The sequence below is a fragment of the Aegilops tauschii genome, chromosome 2 (assembly GCF_002575655.3).
Source record: "Aegilops tauschii subsp. strangulata cultivar AL8/78 chromosome 2, Aet v6.0, whole genome shotgun sequence".
NCBI lineage: Eukaryota > Viridiplantae > Streptophyta > Magnoliopsida > Poales > Poaceae > Aegilops > Aegilops tauschii.
In genome coordinates, this window is record NC_053036.3 from 519,075,553 (window position 1) to 519,088,511 (window position 12,959).

Below are 12,959 nucleotides of genomic sequence, written 5' to 3' on the forward strand. Positions count from 1 at the left end.
GCCAACTTCTATTTACCCTTCATAAGGACCCTTTTCATCGAATCCGATTCGACTAAAGTGGGAGAGACAAACACCCGCTAGCCACCTTATGCAACTAGTGCATGTCAGTCGGTGGAACCTGTCTCACGTAAGCGTACGTGTAAGGTCGGTCCGGGCCGCTTCATCCCACGATGCCGCCGAAACAAGATAAGACTAGTAGTGGCAAGAAAATTGACAACATCTACGCCCACAACAAGTTTGTGTTCTACTCGTGCATAGAAACTACGCATAGACCTAGCTCATGATGCCACTGTTGGAGTCGTTGCAGAAATTAAAAAATTTCTACGCATCACCAAGAACTATCTATGGAGTCTTCTAGCAACGAGAGGGAAAAGAGTGCATCTACATACCCTTGTAGATCGCGAGCGGAAGCGTTCAAGTGAACAGTGATCCAAATCACCGATGACCGAGTGCCGACGGACGGCACCTCCGTGTTCAACACACGTACGGTTGGGGAAGACGTCTCCTCCTTCTTGATCCAGCAAGGGGGAGGGAGAGGTTGATGGAGATCCAGCAGCACGACGGCATGGTGGTGGAAGCAGCGGGGATCTCGGCAGGGCTTTGCCAAGCTCAGCGAGAGGGAGAGGTGTCACGGGAGGGAGAGGGAGGCGCCAGGGGCTTGGGTGCGGTTGCCCTCCCTCCCCCCTCTTTATATAGGGCTCCTGGGGGGGTGCCGGCCCTAGGAGGTCCAATCTCCAAGGGGGGCGGCGGCCAAGGGGGTGGCTTGCCCCCCAAGCCAAGTGGGGCACCCCCCACCCCTAGGGTTTCCAACCCTAGGCGCAGGGGGAGGCCCAAGGGGGCGCACCAGCCCACCAGGGGCTGGTTCCCTCCCACTTCAGCCCATGGGGCCCTCCGGGATAGGTGGCCCCACCCGGTGGACCCCCCGGGACCCTTCCGGTGGTCCCGGTACAATACCGGTGACCCCCGAAACTTTCCCGGTGGCCGAAACTGGACTTCCTATATACAATTCTTCACCTTCGGACCATTCCGGAACTCCTCGTGACGTCCGGGATCTCATCCGGGACTCTGAACAACTTTCGGATTTCCGCATACTAATATCTCTACAACCCTAGCGTCACCGAACCTTAAGTGTGTAGACCCTACGGGTTCGGGAGACATGCAGACATGACCGAGACGACTCTCCGGTCAATAACCAACAGCGAGATCTACATACCCATGTTGGCTCCCACATGTTCCACGATGATCTCATCGGATGAACCACGATGTCGAGGATTCAATCAATCCCGTATACAATTCCCTTTGTCAATCGGTACGTTACTTGCCCGAGATTCGATCGTCGGTATCCCAATACCTTGTTCAATCTCGTTACCGGCAAGTCACTTTACTCGTACCGTAATGCATGTTCCCGTGACCAAACACTTGGTCACATTGAGCTCATTATGATGATGCATTACCGAGTGGGCCTAGAGATACCTCTCCGTCATACGGAGTGACAAATCCCAGTCTCGATTCGTGCCAACCCAACAAACACTTTCGGAGATACCCGTAGTGCACCTTTATAGCCACCTAGTTACGTTGTGACGTTTGGCACACCCAAAGTACTCCTATGGTATCCGGGAGTTGCACAATCTCATGGTCTAAGGAAATGATACTTGACATTTGAAAAAGCTCTAGCAAACGAACTACATGATCTTGTGCTATGCTTAGGATTGGGTCTTGTCCATCACATCATTCTCCTAATGATGTGATCCCGTTATCAATGACATCCAATGTCCATAGTCAGGAAACCATGACTATCTGTTGATCAACGAGCTAGTCAACTAGAGGCTCACTAGGGACATGTTGTGGTCTATGTATTCACACATGTATTACGATTTCCGAATAACACAATTATAGCATGAACAATAGACAATTATCATGAACAAGGAAATATAATAATAACCATTTTATTATTGCCTCTAGGGCATATTTCCAACAGTACGGACATGTGACGCGGCTGGACGCACCACTTGATACGCTCACATACCACAAAAGTGACCCTTGCCAGGCTTAGTTAGTCTCCAGAAATTCTTAAACAAACGGTGAGCACCAGTACCAGGCCTGGCCCATTTTTGGCCCTGTGAGCGAGCGATCGCTACAGGCGATACATACTAGTCCCCTGTATGGACTCAAAAAAATCAATATTAGTCTTTGTATCCGCCAGCACGAAGCCGCCGGGCGCCGGCCACGCCATTGCCACCAATTGACCTGCCAAGTGAAAATTGTGGCAGTACTTGCTGGGGATTGCACTTGGCTAGCCGCCGAAGGCGATCTATCACTGTCTAGGTAACTTCCATCAAACACATTAAGCTACGCTACAAGGGCGCCTCCTCGCGCGTGCCATGTCAACACATTGGTTGGGTAGGAAAAAAAAGAGGGGTAAAAAGAAAAAAGGGAAACTAAAAAGGCCTCTCGAGAAACCCTAGAGCCAATCACCGCCGCCGCTCTCTCCAATCCCCTCCGCCACGCCCGTGTCCCGTCTCCCATTCCAATCCCCTCTGCTCCAGCTGCTATGCTCTGCATCTCCTTCGACTCCTCTCCTCGTCTTTCTTGCGTGACTCCTGCTCGAGTGCGGGGCGTGGAGATGGTTGTCCGCGGCGCCGGCGCACGACGCGGAGAAGCGGCGGTGGCGTGTTGTGGCTGTACTGGGTTGGCCGGCTGATGCCGCTCGGATCCTGTTCGACGAGATTGTCGGCGACGTGTTGCGGGAGCAGGAGAGTGGGGTCTAGTCCCGGCAGTTTGGGGCACGCTGCTGTTGCTCGTGCAGGAGAACGGTGGCTGCAGCGGCGCGTTCGGGGAGAGCTACGTCGACCCCATCTTCGTTATACACGGCAGCCGACCGAGCTCCGTGCGCCGGTGAGTCCAGGCTCTCTCTTTTTTGTGTGAGAGGGTAGCGCTGCCGAGCCTGGGGTGCAGGCAGCCATGGAAAGACAGGAGACGCCTCACCTCGTTGCCTCGCCCTTGCGTGCTGTACAGGCCGCCATCTCTCTCTCTCTCCCTCTCTTGATTCAATCCTCAAAAACAAATCTCATTTTTGTTTCTGTGCCTACAAGGTATTCAATGAAAGAGCCTGTACATGTGTGATGTTTATACTCATATGTGTTATCTATTGTCTGTCTTTTAGTTTCAGACGATTTCTTTAACTTTTTAGCATTTTCAATTTCATGATGTTACTTCAGGTTTGGTGTCCGGGAGCTGGCGGCAGGAAGTCAAGGTCATCGACGTCGCAGTCCATAGATCATCCTCCCTGTTGTGACACCCCACAGGCACTTTCCTCTTTGGTCGCCCCTCCTCACGGACGCTTCAGAACGACATCTCAGCACGATGTCGGTGGAGGAGAGGATCACTATCGTGCGCTCAGCGGCTGGAACATGCTGAGGTCCTCATTCGACCTTAATTTCAAGGTAGCTTTGCTGTTTAATTACATTCCCTCCTAGCTAGCTAAAAAGAGACATTCATTTTTGTGTGTGCAGAATTGCGTGAGTTGTCAGTGAAAAGTTAGTAGAGCTTGCTTAATCATGATGTAGTAATTAGTGCATTGTTGCTTATGTGAATTTTTTAGGAACGAACATAGCCACGAAATAAAAATGACCACTATGCTAAAGAGGCTTATTCTAAACATGGCATCTTTATGTCAGTTACCTATAGTGTCTAAATGCTTACATCCCAATTTTCCTAGAAATTTGTGTGTCCTTCCTCTTAGCCTTTAGGCACTGCAAGTTACATATGTGAAATTGTCTGTCTCCAGCAGTAGCATTTCATTCATTTGTTCTGGGGCAAGTGATGAACGCCTTGATGCGCAAGATCTTGAACTTACATGCTGGCAGGAGAATATATTCCTGCCATCGACATGGTTCAGTCTCCATGGGTCAAACTACGTAACGGCTTGTAGGCAACCAGAGATGATAATCAAGCCTTCATCGCACACCTTGGACTCGGCTCGAAACTGTACCTCCCATTAAAAATCATGTCCTGGTAAGATGAGATGTAACCAAACCTATAGGTAATGTGATTTTGTAATTTTGGCGTGCCAACGGATTTTGGTGGATGTTGGTTGTTTTGGGCATGTGGTTTGTGTTGTCGGAATTTTGAGGGGTATTTTTAGTAGATGTTGGTTCCTGCTCATCCATGTTTGGCTCTTCTAATACCTATGCACTCATCTTGGAATGATGGTTTATGAGAGCATGTCAAGCTAGAAAGTTTCACAATATTGCTTCTTTTAATTAATTAAGTGCAGATTCATACATTAGCTGTTGAGGCTATTTGAATTTCCTTTGCGTTTACTATCCTACCACCCATGGAAATCTCTTTACAAAATGTAACCAAGCTGTATGATTTTCAACGCCAGAATCCATCAGAATTCTATACCTAACAGTCATGATATGATGGATCTGGACGAACCATTTGAGCCCACTTTTTAGTCGGCCTATGGGCAACCCTTTTGGTATTTACAAGAGTACGTTCATATATATGGTGACTGATACAAAAGGGCGGTAATTACCTTTTGATTATTTTGATTTAACGGTCATGTCTAATTGCTTGATTGAGTAATAGTGCTCAACATGTCACATCGTATATTTCAGATTAGTGATACATATTGTAGTCTTAGTTATACCTTTACTTGTTTTAAATCATTTTTCCACACACGCATGACTGATACAAGGGCACAGTAAGTTTTCTATTTGTCCACCTGCTTATCTGGAATAGCCTTTAAATATGGCTGTTGGCCGTATACCTTTAATCTGCTTTGTCGAAGGCTGTTGTCATTAAGCTTTAGTGCTTCGTTGTTCATCATAGTCTCATTCCCTTGATAATTAATAATGAGGCAATGAGAAATAGGTGAAACTGTAGGAAACATGAAGAAGCAGGGATACACGATTCAGTTTGTCATTGGAAATTGGTTTCCATGGCTAAATTACTCAACTCAGCACTATTTTTTCTTGCTCATCTTGTTTATTTTCTATAGTACATTGTTCTTTATCGGTTGAAGGAAATATGCCCAAGAGGCAATAATAAAGTTGTTATTGATATTTCCTTATATAATGATAAATGTTTATTATTCATGCTAGAATTGTATTAACCGGAAACTTAGTACATGTGTGAATATATAGACAAACAGAGTGTCACTAGTATGCCTCTACTAGACTAGCACGTTGAATCAAAGATGGTTAAGTTTCCTAGCCATAGACATGTGTTGTCATTTGATTAACGGGATCACATCATTAGAGAATGATGTGATTGACTTGACCCATTCCGTTAGCTTAGCACTTGATCGTTTAGTATGTTATTATTGCTTTCTTCATGACTTATACATGTTCCTATGACTATGAGATTATGCAACTCCCGAACACCGGATGAACACTTTGTGTGCTACCAAACGTCACAACGTAACTGGGTGATTATAAAGGTGCTCTACAGGTTTCTCCGATGGTGTTTGTTGAGTTGGTATAGACCGAGATTAGGATTTGTCACTCCGATTGTCGGAGAGGTATCTCTGGGCCCTCTCCGTAATGCACATCACTATAAGCCTTGCAAGCGATGTGACTAATGAGTTAGTTGCGGGATGATGCATTACGGAACGAGTAAAGAGACTTGCCGGTAACAAGATCGAACTAGCTAGGTATTGAGATACCGACGATCGAATCTCGGGCAAGTAACATACCGATGACAAAGGGAACAACGTATTTTGTTATGCGGTTTGACCGATAAAGATCTTTGTAGAATATGTGGGAGCCAATATAAACATCCAGGTTCCGCTATTGGTTATTGACCGGAGACGTGTCTCTGTCATGTCTACATAGTTCTCGAACCCGTAGGGTCCGCACGCTTAACGTTCGGTGACGATCGGTATTATGAGTTTATGTGTTTTGATGTACCGAAGGTTGTTCGGAGTCCCGGATGTGATCACAGACATGACGAGGAGTCTCGAAATGGTCGAGACATAAAGATTGATATATTGGACGACTATATTCGGACACCGGAAGTGTTCCAGGTGGTTTCGGAGAAAACCGGAGTGCCGGAGGGTTACCGGAACCCCCCCCCCCCCCCGCCGGGGAAAGTTGGCCCTACATGGGCCATAGGGAAGAGGGGAGGCAGCCCACAAGGGGCAGTAGCGCCCCTCCCTATAGGGAGTCCGAATTGGACTAGGGAGGGGCGCTCCCCCCTTTCCTTCTCCTCTTCCTCTCCCTTCCCTCTTTCCCTTCTCCTCCTAGTTGGACTAGGAAAGGGGGAGTCCTACTCCTACTAGGAGGAGGACTCCTCCCCTCCTTGGCGCGCCCAAGGGCCGGCCGGCCTCCCCCCTTGCTCCTTTATATACGGGGGCAGGGGCACCCTAGAACACAACACAAGTTGATCATTGATCTCTTAGCCGTGTGCGGTGCCCCCCTCCACCATAATCCACCTCGGTTATATCGTCGTAGTGCTTAGGCGAAGCCCTGCACCCGTAGCGTCATCATCACCGTCATCACACAGTCGTGCTGACGAAGCTCTTCCCCGACACTCTACTTGAAAGTGTGTTAAGTCGACTAGAGGGGGGTGAATAGGCGATTTTTATGAATTCTTCACTGAGGAATTTCAGGGTGAGGAAATTCCTAAGTGAAGAATTACTTGCAGCGGAATAAGTACTCAGATGCATACATGACATAACATAAACATGGACATCATGATGAAATGAAAACAGACACAGAGTACAGGAAGCGTAAGCACAGGATAAAACAGGATGAAGACAAACAGACTGAAGAAATTGAACTGAGGAAATTGAGAAAGTCTTCAGTCAAAGTCTTCAAACAGATATGGACAAGCACACAACACAGTAATGAGGAAATGAAAGAGTTGAGGAAATAGAACCAGTAGGCTTGGTGAAGACAATGATTTGGTAGACCAGTTCCAACTGCTGTGACAGTTGTACGTCTGGTTGGAGCGGCTAGGTATTCAAACCTGAGGACACACAGTCCCGGACACCCAGTCCTGAACAGACAGTCCAGGACACTTAGTCCTCACCGTATTCCCCTTGAGCTAAGGTCACACAGACCTCGCCCAATCACTCGTGGTAATTCTTCAGGTGACTTCCAAACCTTCACAAACTCGGTCACTCGGCGATCCACAATTTCCTCTTGGATGCTCAGACCATGACGCCTAACCGTCTGGAAGATGCACAGTCTTCAAAGGTAACAAGCGTCGGATCCACGAAGGATCAATCTCTTCAGTGATGCTCAATCACTTTGGGTTTTTAGGTGTTTGGGTTTGGGTTTTCCTCACTTGATTATTTTCACTCAAAGTCCTCGGAGGATGGGATGATGTCGAATGACAATTGTCAGTTTCTCTCGGAGCAGCCAACCAGCTAGTGGTTGTAGGGGGCGGCTATTTATAGCCTAGGGAGCAGCCCGACATGATAAGACATAAATGCCCTTCAACGATATGACCGTTAGGTGGGTAGATATTTTGGGACAGCTAGCGCATAGCACAGCAACGGTCGGAAATTTGACTATCAAATTCCTCAGGGCTATCATGTTCCTCACTTGTAGGCAATCCACACTGGTGAATTCCTAACTCCTCAGTCAGAACAAATTCCTCAGAGACCAGAAGAACTTCGTTTCTGTCACTGAAGAAATTGACTGAACTGTATGAGATTTCCAATGGCTTCACTCGAAGGGATTGGTAGGTTTAGGATTTTGAGTTGAGAATCACTTGGAAAATTTTCCTTAGTATTTCCTCGACCCCCTTTAACAGTATGGTGTTTCCTATGACTCAAGAAAGAGAAAATGAAACTACGAAAGCAAAAGTCTTCACGCTTCATGTTCCTCGAATGAATACCAAGTCTTCAAGGTCACACCAATTTCTTCACTTTCAAAGTCTTCAGAAAGTCTTCAGAAATACCAAGTCTTCAGTCGAAGATATTCATTTTTAGGGGTCGACTTTCTCTGTAAATATCAAACTCCTCATAGACTTATAGACCTGTGTACACTCACAAACGCATCAGTCCCTTAACCTATAAGTCTTCAATGCACCAAAACCACTAAGGGGCACTAGATGCACTTACACTACTGGATCGTAAGTTCGTGGGACGTCACCGAGCCGAACGTGTGCAGATCGCGGAGGTGCCGTACCTTCGGTGCTAGGATCGGTCGATCGTGAAGACATATGACTACATCAACCGCGTTGTCATAACGCTTTCGCTTACGGTCTACGAGGGTATGTAGACAATACTCTCCCCTCTCGTTGTTATGCATCACCATGATCTTGCGTGTGCGTAGGAATTTTTTTGAAATTACTACGTTCCACAACAGTGGCATCCGAGCCAGGTTTATGCGTAGATGTTATATGCACGAGTAGAACACAAGTGAGTTGTGGGCGATAATAGTCATACCGCTTACCAGCATGTCATACTTTGATTCGGCGGTGTTGTTGGATGAAGCGGCCTGGACCGACATTACGCATACGCTTACGCGAGACTGGTTCTACCGACGTGCTTCGCACACAAGTGGCTGGCGGGTGTCAGTTTCTCCAACTTTAGTTGAATCGAGTGTGGCTACGCCCAATCCTTGTTGAAGGTTAAAACAGCACATACTTGACGAAAAATCGTTGTGGTTTTGATGCGTAGGTAAGAACGGTTCTTGCTCAGCCCGTATTAGCCACGTAAAACTTGCAACAACAAAGTAGAGGACGTCTAACTTGTTTTTGCAGGGCATGTTGTGATGTGATATGGTCAAGACGTGATGAGATATAAATTGTTGTATGAGATGATCATGTTTTCTTAAAGTTATCGGCAACTGGCAGTAGCCTTATGGTTGTCTCTTTATTGCATAAGATGCAAGCACCATATAATTGCTTTACTTTATCGTTATGCGATAGCAATAGTTGCAAAAAGCAATAGTTGGCGAGACAACCATGTGACGACACGTTGATAGAGATCAAGATGATAGAGATCATGGTGTCATGCCGGTGACGATAGAGATCATGACCGTACTTTGGAGATGGAGATCAAAAGCACAAGATGATGATGGCCATATCATGTCACATATTTTGATTGCATGTGATGTTTATCTTTTATACATCTTATTTTGTTTAGTTCGGCGGTAGCTTTATTAGATGATCTCTTACTAAAATTTCAAGGTATAAGTGTTCTCCCTGAGTATGCACCGTTGCGACAGTTCTTCGTGCCGAGACACCACGCGATGATCGGGTGTGATAAGCTCTACGTTCAATACAAAGGGTGCAAGCCAGTTTTGCACACGCGGAATACTCAGGTTAAACTTGACGAGCCTAGCATATGCAGATATGGCCTCGGAACACTGGAGACCGAAAGGTCGAACGTGAATCTAATAGTACATATGATCAACATAGTGATGTTCACCATTGAAAACTACTCCATCTCACGTGATGATCGTACATGGTTTAGTTGATATGGATCACGTGACCATTTAGATGACTAGAGGGATGTCTAACTAAGTGAGAGTTCTTAAGTAATATGATTAATTGAACTTTAATTTATCATGAACTTAGTCCTGATAGTATTTGCATAACTATGTTGTAGATCAATAGCTCGCGATGTAGCTCCCCGTTTATTTTTTATATGTTCCTAGAGAAAAATAAGTTGAAAGATGATAGTAGCAATGATGCAGACTTGGTCCGTGATCTGAGGATTATCCTCATTGTTGCGCAGAAGAATTGTGTCCTTGATGCACCGCTAGGTGACAGACCTATTGCAGGAGCAGATGCAGACGTTATGAACGTTTGACAAAGCTCGGTATGATGACTACTTGATAGTTTAAGTGCACCATGCTTTACGACTTAGAACCGGGACTTCAAAAATGTCTTGAACGCCACGGAGCATATAAGATGTTCCAAGAGTTGAAATTGGTATTTCATACTCATGCCCGTGTCGAGAGGTATGAGACCTCTGACATTATTTTGCCTACAAGATGGAGGAGAATAGCTCAACCAGTGAGCATGTGCTCAGAATGCCTGGGTACTGCAATTGCTTGAATCAAGTGGAAGTTAATCTTACAGATAAGATAGTAATTGACAGAATTCTCTAGTCACTATCACCAAGTTACTAGAACTTCGTGATGAACTATAATATGCAAGGGATGACGAAACTAATTCCTGAGCTCTTCGCGATGCTGCAATCGACGAAGGTAGAAATCAAGAAAGAGCATCAAGTGTTGATGGTTAACAAGACCACTAGTTTCAAGAAAAGGGCAAAGGGATAGAAGGGGAACTTCAAGAAGAACGTAAAGCAAGTTGCTGCTCAAGTGAAGAAGCCCAAGTCTGGACGTAAGCCTGAGACTGAGTGCTTCTGCTGCAAAGGGACTGGTCACTGGAAGCGGAACTGCCCCAAGTATTTGGCGGATAAGAAGGATGGCAAAGTGAACAAAGGTATATTTGATATATATGTTATTGATGTGTACTTTACTAGTGTTTATAGCAACCCCTCGGTAATTGATACTGGTTCAGTTACTAAAGAGTAGTAATTCAAAACGGGAGTTGCAAAATGAACAGAAACTAGTTGAGGGCGAAGTGACGATGTGTGTTGGAAGTGATTCCAAGGTTGATAAGATCACCATCGCACACTCCCTATACCTTCGGGATTGGTGTTGGACCTAAATAAATGTTATTTAGTGGAGCATGAATATGATTTGATCATGTTTATTGCGATACGGTTATTCATTTAAGTCAGAGAATAATTGTTATTCTGTTTACATGAATAAAACCTTCTATGGTCATACATCCAATGTAAATGGTTTACTGAATCTCGATCGTAATAATACACATATTCATAATAGTGATGCCAAAAGATGCAAAGTTAATAATGATACTGCAACATATTTGTGGCACTGCCGTTTAGGTCATATTGGTGTAAAGCGCATGAAGAAACTCCATGCTGATGGGCTTTTGGAATCACTTGATGCTTGCGAACCATGCCTCATGGGCAAGATGACTAAGACTCCATTCTCCGGAACAATGGAGCGAGCAACAGACTTGTTGGAAATAATACATGCTGATGTATGCGGTCCGATGAGTGTTGAGGCTCGCGGCGGGTATCGCTATTTTCTGACATTCACAGATGATTTGAGAAGATATGGGTATATGTACTTGATGAAACATAAGTCTGAAATATTTGAAAAGTTCAAAGAATTTTAGAGTGAAGTGGAAAATCATCGTAACAAGAAAATAAAGTTTCTACGATCTGATCGCGGAGATGAATATTTGAGTTACGAGTTTGGTCTTCATTTGAAACAATGTGGAATAGTTTCGCAAACTCACGCCACCTGGAACACCACAGCATAATGGTGTGTCCGAACGTCGTAACCGTACTTTATTAGATAAGGTGCGATATGTGATGTCTCTTACCGATTTACCATTATCGTTTTGGGGTTATGCATTAGAGACAGCTGCATTCACGTTAAATAGGGCATCATCTAAATCCGTTGAGACGACACCATATGAACTGTGGTTTGGCAAGAAACCTAAGCTGTCGTTTCTTAAAGTTTAGGGCTGTGATGCTTATGTAAAATAGTTTCAACCTGATAAGCTCGAATCCAAATCGGAGAAATGCATCTTCATAGGATACCCAAAGGAAACTGTTGGGTACACCTTCTATCACAGATCCGAAGGCAAGATATTCGTTGCTAAGAATGGATCCTTTCTAGAGAAGAAGTTTCTCTCGAATGAAGCGAGTGGGAGGAACGTAGAACTTGATAAGGTAATTGTACCTTCTCCCAAATTGGAAAGTAGTTCATCATAGAAATCAGTTCCAGTGATGCCTACACCAATTAGTGAGGAAGTTAATGATGATGATCATGAAACCTCAGATCAAGTTACTACCGAACCTCGTATGTCAAACAGAATATGTTCCGCACCAGAGTGGTATAGTAATCCTATTCTGGGAGTCATGTTACTAGACCACGACGAACCTACGAACTATGAGGAAGCGATGATGAGCCCAGATTCCGCGAAATGGTTTGAGGCCATGTAATCTGAGATGGGATCCATGTATGAGAACAAAGTATGGACTTTGATTGACTTGCCCGATGATCGGTGAGCCATTAAGAATAAATGGATCTTCAAGAGGAAGACGGATGCTGATAGTAGTGTTACTATCTACAAAGCTTGAATTGTCGCAAAAGGTTTTCGACAAGTTCAAGGTGTTGACTACGATGAGATTTTCTCACTCATAGCGATGCTTAAGTCTGTTCGAATCATGTTAGCAATTGCCACCTTTGATGAAATCTGGCAAATGGGTGTCAAGACTACATTCCTTAATGGATTTCTTAAAGAAGAGTTGTATATGATGCAACTAGAAGTTTTTGTCGATCATAAAAGTGCTAACAAAATGTGCAAGCTCCAGCGATCCATCTATGGACTGGTGCAAGCATCTCGGAGTTGGAATATACGCTTTGATGAGTTGATCAAAGCATATAGTTTTATACAGACTTGTGATAAAGCATGTATTTACAAGAAAGTGAGTGGGAGCACTACAGCCTTTCTGATAAGTATATGTGAATGACATATTGTTGATCGGAAATGATGAAGAATTTTCTGGAAAGCATAAAGGAGTGTTTGAAAGGAGTTTTTCAAAGAAAGACCTCGATGAAGCTTCTTACATATTGAGCATCAAGATCTATAGAGATAGATCAAGACGCTTGATAAAGTTTTTTGAATGAGTACATACCTTGACAAATTTTTGAAGTAGTTCAAAATGGAACAGTCAAAGAAGGAGTTCTTGCCTGTAAGGTGTAAAGTTGAGTAAGACTCAAAACCCGACCATGGTAGAAAATAGAAAGATAATGAAAGTCATTCCCTATGCCTCAGCCATAGGTTCTATAAAGTATGCCATGCTGTGTACCAGACCTATTGTATACCTTGCTATGAGTTTGGCAAGGGGGTACGATAGTGATCCAGGAGTAGATCACTGGAAA

General features: G+C 44.7%; 1 long non-coding RNA gene across 1 annotated transcript; it reads left to right on the plus strand.

Annotated features, from left to right (window-relative positions):
- Positions 1-2,406: 2,406 nt before the first annotated feature.
- Positions 2,407-4,166, plus strand: LOC120973659 (uncharacterized). Its single transcript, XR_005768927.3, has 2 exons — positions 2,407-2,895; positions 3,219-4,166. It is a non-coding gene; the product is annotated as an uncharacterized lncRNA (long non-coding RNA).
- The last annotated feature ends 8,793 nt before the right edge of the window (positions 4,167-12,959 follow it).